General features: G+C 44.3%; 1 protein-coding gene across 5 annotated transcripts in view; it reads right to left on the bottom strand.

Moving 5' to 3' along the window:
* Positions 1 to 7500, bottom strand: part of LOC106869668 (putative 3',5'-cyclic phosphodiesterase pde-5) — a 362634-nt gene that overhangs the window by 24486 nt on the left and 330648 nt on the right. The gene's annotated exons all lie outside the window — the stretch shown is intronic.

Raw genomic sequence — 7500 nt, 5'->3', positions numbered from 1 at the left:
GCCAGATGGCTTTCTACTCCCAGTAGCTAAAAGATCAAGTTCCTACATTTGGGATACTAGCGTCAAATTTTTGGATACAAAAGTTAAGTTTTCGGAAGGCCGAATAGTCGACTCCAAGCTAAGGAGACTGCATGCCATGCATTATATAGACGTGGACAGGACCCTGTATTTCACCAGGAGGATTGACGCTGATGTTACCAGACAGATCATCCAAAAGGTGGTTGGGAACTGTGACAGGTGTCAATTCATTGACCCTGCTCCAGGTGTGCATGAGCAGGGAAACATTTCAGTAGAACACAACTGGAGACGACTAGCAGTGAATGTGACGCACTACCAGCAGGGGATGTATCTCACGATGGTCGATTGTGGGCCGGCCAGATGGCCATTTGGAGGGAATTGGGGGCAGGCACTGTGGACAAGATGGTACATATTCTAAACTGGGTATTCTTAGAGTGGGGCTCTGTGGATGAATTGCTGATGGACAACAGCACAGCATTTCGTTTGGAGGCGCTGAAGGAGATGCTTAACGGGTGGAAAGTGCACCGCTTTTTCAGAGCGACATACAGGCCGAGTGGAAATGGGATCATGGAGGGACATCATCGAACGATCAAGGCCAAGGCAGAGAAGGGACATGTCTCGCTGCTGGAAGCGGTGTTCTGGTACAACATGTCACCCCAGTCAGGACAGGCCGAAGAGCCCATTCCACATAGAGCAATATTCAAATATGAATGGTGGCATCTGAGTAAACCATTGAGATGCCCTGTAAAAGAAAGAGAGCCCAACTTTGTGGATGTGGGAGATGAACTCTGGGTCAAGCCACCAAAGGCATGTTGCACAACTCAATGGAACATAGGAATAATGACGGCTGTCAATTCCAAAAACAACATCTCTGTAGATGGAATGCTGCATCATGTCTTGGATGTTCGTAGGATTGTCGCTTCGTCAGATGATGATTGTGGAGAAGAGGACGACAATGGGATTCCCAGTTTAAGGAGATCACAACGTGCAAGGCACCCACCCAGGTGGGTGGTAGATTTCAACATGTAGTGAAGTGAGGAGGTGATCTTTGAGATCAGGGGGACGTGTGGGGGTGAGCCAGAAGAAGAGGGCCATGATGTCAATGTTCAAGGGACTGAGCGAAAGAGGAAGCGTGAAAAGGGAAGTGCAGGGAAGATAGGAGAGGGTCGGCCTCTTTGTGCCAGCTGAGGCATCGTGAATGGATGTCAGAGAATTCACTCCCGGGTTGGTCAGATAGCAGCTGCTTATACTGGGTGACAGGGTAGGACAGGATCACGGGAGTGACTACTCCCAGACAGGCACAGACGAGAAAGGAAGGTAGGTGAACCTCTTTTCATTTCCCACGCACAACAACATAATAGTGCACAAAAGCATTTGTATGTTTCCAATAATCTTCAGCGTCTGTGCAAATACATCTTATCCTCAAAAACTGGGACTTCGGATTTGATTTGATTGTATGATGTGGATGATCAGAATGGCAGTGGAGATAAATATGGGATGACATGGGTTCCATTTAACTGATACACCGCAGCTACCCCTTGTTTCGATTCTTCCGGCTCCCCTAGCCAGGCCTTTTTTTCCCTGGTTAGAGCGTCTGCTTGTTTCTCTCTAAAGGCACAAAGACCATATTCAGCTTCAGGCCGAACTCGCCAATCAGCTCCCCTAGAATCCCAAGGTGTCGCTTCATTATCATTTCCGCAGCCCCTTTGGTTCGCACTCTCTTCTCATCACCGATCCTACCCAGCCAAGCATGGTAGCCAAATCCGTCCAAATTTCCATGGAGTGCAGCCCCACAGTTCAAGGCCAAATTCACTCCCTTCAGCACTGCGTCCAACTCAACGACATTGATGTGGTTGTAGTCATCTGCTTTTCAAAGCTAGGTGGTATCCTCCACTTTGGTACCTCCGATTTCCAACACAACCCCTATCACGATGCTGCTATAATCATGCCATACGGTTCTGTTATCCAATTTTGGTACATGCCAGTTCCCTCCGACTGGGTCTTCTGCTCTCGTCCTCTCCAGGATTTCCCGCATCATCTCCACCTTGTTATTCCAGTTTTCCCCTTCTGTTCGTCTCTTGGTGTAACTGCATTCCGTACCCAGCCACCCTACAATCCGGTAGTGACTTTCTAACTTCCACACATTGAGAACAGTTCTCTCCTGCTGACGTTGGTACCTAGCTCTGGGATCTTGTTTCCCCTACGAGACACCAACTCGCCTGTTCTGTTTCTCTGAAGCTTAAGCCCCAGTGCAGCTCCTCCAGCCATTGGCTCCGGTGGCTTCACAATCAGCCCGAATTTCTTTACATGTCTCACAACCTCTGTGGCAGGCTCTACGGTCTCGTCCACTAGGATGTCATCTATGTAGGAATTGGTGGCCCTTCTTATCCTATCTACCTTTCCCTGGATGGATTTGAGCACTGTCGCCATGATCTTCGGTGCAGAATTCAGCCCAAAACCCAGCCTTGTCAGACAATATGTCCGGCCCTTGTCGACGATCATCGCTGCCTTAGTCGACTGCCTCCATACATGCAGCATTTCATCACAGATGTCGGTCACCTCGCTACTTGTGTGGCACAATACATGGTAGTTCATCTCCCGAAAGTCCAGTACCAGTCTAACTTTGCCCTTTGCTGACTGCACCATTGCCATTAGAGGTACCACTCCGCTCACCACCTCCTCCTTCCACGGGATAAGGACACTTTAATGCATTTCTCTACTTCTTCAAACTCACTCCTGGCGTATCCTTTCAGAGTATGCTGGTAGCAGCTCACCCTGTTCTTCAGCGTCGGGCATCCCTCTTTCCAGCGCCACTCTATCGTTCATCGCTGACTATCAAATGCCACCCAAAAATCCTTGTCTTCAATGGTGTAGGCAGTGCAACTCCTTGCAGGGCTCTGCTCATACTCACATTCCTGACTCACGGTGCACGACGCCTCCACGGTACCGAACGAAACCACGTTTCCTCCAACACTGACACCTCCAAGGCGATTGATCGTGTCCATCCCCATTACCACGCCGAGCCCATCTACCATGTGGCCAATCACAATCGCTCGCAGCCTTAGCATTGTGCCTCGTACCACTATATCCTGATCGCTGCTACACTTGCATTCGATTTCGCTGCCGTTGACCGCCTGAACGCTACTTGTCCCCTTCCATTTCTTTGTCACCCTCGGGGTCATGAGAGTCGTTGTGCAGCCCATGTCCATGAGGGCCTTGAACGTGTTTCCCCTGACCATGATTCCAACTATGGGTAGTGACTTCACCAACACCTCTACTCGTTCGCGGGAGAAGTTAGAGAGGCAACAACTCCCTGTGGCCTTTTCCCTGGGTACGATTTCGGGCGATACACCCAGTCTATTTGCACTGGTAGCAAACTGGTCAGGGCTCCATGCAGTCCCTCGCTATGTGCAGTCCTTGGCATTTAAAACTCACTGGCCTGTGAATGGCCACTCGTTCCACAGCAGGCCTCTTTTCGTCCTTCACCAGCCGTCACGCAGCATTGCGTGCTTCTGCAGCCACTATCACCACTGCCTTCCACCCAGTGTTCTGTGTCAACATATGGGCTTGAACGATGAGCTCACTCATTGCCACTTTGTTGCCTCTTGGCAACTGTTGTAGTCGCACCCACGCGTCGTCGGGAATGCCATTCACAAAGGCCAGTTGCACTACTTTCTCAAGTCCCTCACCAGTGAGACCAGACAACACAACCAGCCTCAATACCTCCACAGCGTATGTGTCAACCTGTTCCTCTCTCCATCTGATCATTCCCAGCCTAGCAAAAGCCTCGTACTCTCCATCTGTGTAAGCCTCTCTCGAGCGCTGCTCAATCTTCGCAACACTCAGTTGTTCTTCTTCATCCATTTCGAGGTACAGTGCCAGCACACTCCCCTCTGAATACAGGGCCATGAGGCTAGCTACATCTTCGATGCCTTGCAGCCTGGCCACAAATTTGACCTTTTGAATCCAGCCTACTATGTCACCTTTGCCATAGAAAGGCCTGATGACATCACTGCCGATCATTATCTTAGCTGCCATCATTTATCAAGGGGACAACGACGTCTGTATACAATTGCCAAAATAGCTTGTCAGCAAAATACCAGGACCTAGCCATTGAGTTACAGAGACTATGGAAAGTGCGAGTAAAATGTATCCCAGTAGTTATAGGTGAATTGGGAACTATCCCTAAAGATCAGAACAGATGGATAGAGGAAATAGGCATAAAACCCAGCTTACTGCCTGAGGTCCTTGTAACTTGACAGATAGTACAAACCCCTAATAGACACAATATCTTCAATCAACAGCATCATGGAATACTGTACAACCTCTAAAATAATAATAATCTTTTCAAATTTTGGAACAAGGCCAGCAACTTTCGGGAATGGATAAATCGATTACATCAACCCTAATATTCAACTGGTATTTATTTATTTTATCAACCCTAGGAGGATGGAAAATAAAGTCAGCCTCATCAGCATTTAAACTTAGAATGTATGGCTAGAAAAAATGCTATTAAGAATTTTTCCTGACACACTAACAATTCTGCCAGCTTGCTGCTTTAATAATAATCTTTTGTACTGTAGGCACAAGAGCCTACAGTAGAAAGGGAAATTTTGAGGGAGGAGGCTAGTTGATTACATTGAACCCAGTACTCAATTGGTACTTATTTCATTGACCTCAAAAGGATGAAAGGCAAAAGCTGGAACATGAAACTGGAAGAATACTAAAAGTCCGCTATAAGCCCTTTCATATATAAGCATAATTATTCTTGGCGGTAGAAAGCTATTAGCTCAAGCCGAATGTTTTAGAAGACCACAAGTTTAATAATATTGTAGGGATGATTCCAAACTTAACCACTAGATATTCAGTCAAACACCATAATTTCATATAATTGGTCTATAAACTGACTACTCAACATAAGGCTGTGGCATTAGATGGTTTTCTTGAATGTTCTTGTTCCCTATAAAAAACTGCTTTGGCACTCAATTAATTGCAGATTGTTGAAGGTGCCACACAGACAGCTAAGGGACCTCCATCACCACAGAGATTTGCACAGATGACCTTGTATATTTTTTGGACTGACCTCATGTTGCCACATAGATAGCTTTCTATAATTTCAGAGCAGTTTTCCTCTCTGCCAGTAAGAAATTATTTATATAGTTCAAATATATATAGCCAACACTAAATATCTTTATGTCTGGCAATAAATATTCAGTTAAATATTCACGAGAAGCTTTCCAATACAAAAAAGACTTTCCCAGTGTGTTTACAGGCCTAGGAAAATTGAGCCATGGATACAAAATTTACTTGGATGAAAAAGCTCAACCTTTCTCAAACACCACCCCCAGACAACTACCACTTCCCATGATGAAGAAAGTCCAGCAACAGTTAAAGCAAGTGGAAAAAGAGAAAATTATCTGTCCAGTGAAGTCCCCGTCAGACTGGTGTGCTCCCATTGTAGCAGTCCCGAAAAAAGATGGAAGTCAGACTTTATGTTAACTACACTAAATTAAACGAAAGTGTGAAAAGGGAAAATTTTCCACTTCTTTCAACTGATCAACTTCTTGCTGAACTTGAAGGAACCACAGTGTTCACGAAACTTGACTGTAACAGTGGTTTCCACCAAATAGTTCTGCATGAAGATTCACAGGAACTTACCACTTTCATCACACCGTATGAATGATTCTGTTATTTATGGTTACCTTTTGGAATAAGCTCCGGACCAGAAATTTTCCACAGAGAAATGTCACACATTGTGTCAGGAATACCAGGGTTCATTTGTGACATAAATGATGTTCTGGTTAGTGGAAAAACACAACAAGAGCACGACCATAGGGTACAAAAGGTTCTACAAAGAATGAAAGCAGCAGGGGTAACACTAAATGAAAAGTGTTTATTCTCTGCTAGTGAGGTGAAATTTCTGGGTCATATAATATCCAAAGAAGGAATCTGAGTAGATCCTGAAAAAGTAAAAGTAATAAAGGAACTGACCAGACCACAAAATGTATCTGAGCTAAGAAGGTTGCTCGGTATGGCAAATCATGTTGGCAAATTCACTGAGAATTTAGCAGACAACCAAACCACTCCAAGATCTACTAAAAAAAGAAACCACTTGGATATGAGAGGGTTATCAGAGAAAGTAGTGTTTCTATGTGGAAGATGCACATGAGCCATAAAAACTACAAATACACAAGAAATTGATTTTCTCAAATACTCCAGAGGTTCTTTAAAGGTAGTGGATAATTTCTGCTACATAAGGGACCTAATTAGTAAAGTGGGGGATGTACAGAAAGAGTAATCACTAGAATAAGAAGAGGATGGAGACAATTCAGAGAGCCTTTATGTTTGTTGGCAACCAAATGTCTCTCCAAATGAAAGGAAAATTGTATGATGCATATATACAAAACAGCAATACAACATAGTAGTGAGATGTGAGCTCTGAATGCAGAGGACAAGCAAAAGCTAGAGAGGAATAAAGCTAGTATGTGCTCTGCTGGATGTGCAATGTACGTGTACACGTGCAACAGAGTGCTAGTGTATTGAGAGGAAAGTTAGGCATAAAAGGAATTAGGAGTAGTGTGAGAGAGAGAAGACTGGACTGGTTTGGTCATGTCATGTTGATGAATGTAGACAGTGGCATAAAGAAGTGCCAATCACTTAAAGTGGATGGAGCTTATGGAAGAGGGAGATCCAAGTACTGAAGGCTGATCTCAGGACACTGAGCTTTACAAAGGAGGTGACAAAGGACCATGATATCTGGCACCATGCTGTTCTCAAGAAGACTTTTTTGCTACAGAAAAATTATTAATGCTCCCTCTTAGCTGAAAGGGATTTTGCTTTGCAAGAGCTTTGTGCCATGTAAAAAGAACCAATGCTGGTGCCATGAAGCATTATCTGCACTGGTTCATGTAAAAAGTACTGTGCCAATTCCACATAAAAAGTACCCATGCTAGACTGTGTAAAAAGCAAGCACCCATGCCAGGCCAAGTAACAAGCTCCCATACTAGGCTACATAGAGGGCATCCATGCTGGTGCCATATAAAAAGCACTTGTGCCAGTGCCATATAAAAAGCACCCAGAATAATCTGTAAGGTGGTTGGTATTAGGAAGGGCATCCACCTATAGGAACCAAGCCAAATAATACTGGAATCTGGTCCAGCTCTGGTCAAACCATCCAATCTATGCCAACATGGAAAACAAACGTTAAATGATGATGATGATGATGATATATATAATCACACACAATAGTTGTATTTATTAGCCCTATTTCAATAAATAGTTGTTTTAATTTTGTTGTGTCTTTTAATATCATTAAAAACATATCCTTTGCTTTACATTAAAAACACATCTTTTGCCGTATATTCTCATTCACAATGAAAAATAAACACATTGGTTGGCAAGAAAACATTCAGTAAAACTTTTGCAAAACTTTTGCACAAAGAAATGAAAGTGTTATCACAATGATTCACTAGATTTACTTAC

Source organism: Octopus bimaculoides, chromosome 7 (genome assembly GCF_046866305.1).
Source record: "Octopus bimaculoides isolate indiv1 chromosome 7, ASM4686630v1, whole genome shotgun sequence".
In the NCBI taxonomy this organism is placed as follows: domain Eukaryota; kingdom Metazoa; phylum Mollusca; class Cephalopoda; order Octopoda; family Octopodidae; genus Octopus; species Octopus bimaculoides.
This window is presented reverse-complemented; position numbering and strand designations above follow the sequence as displayed.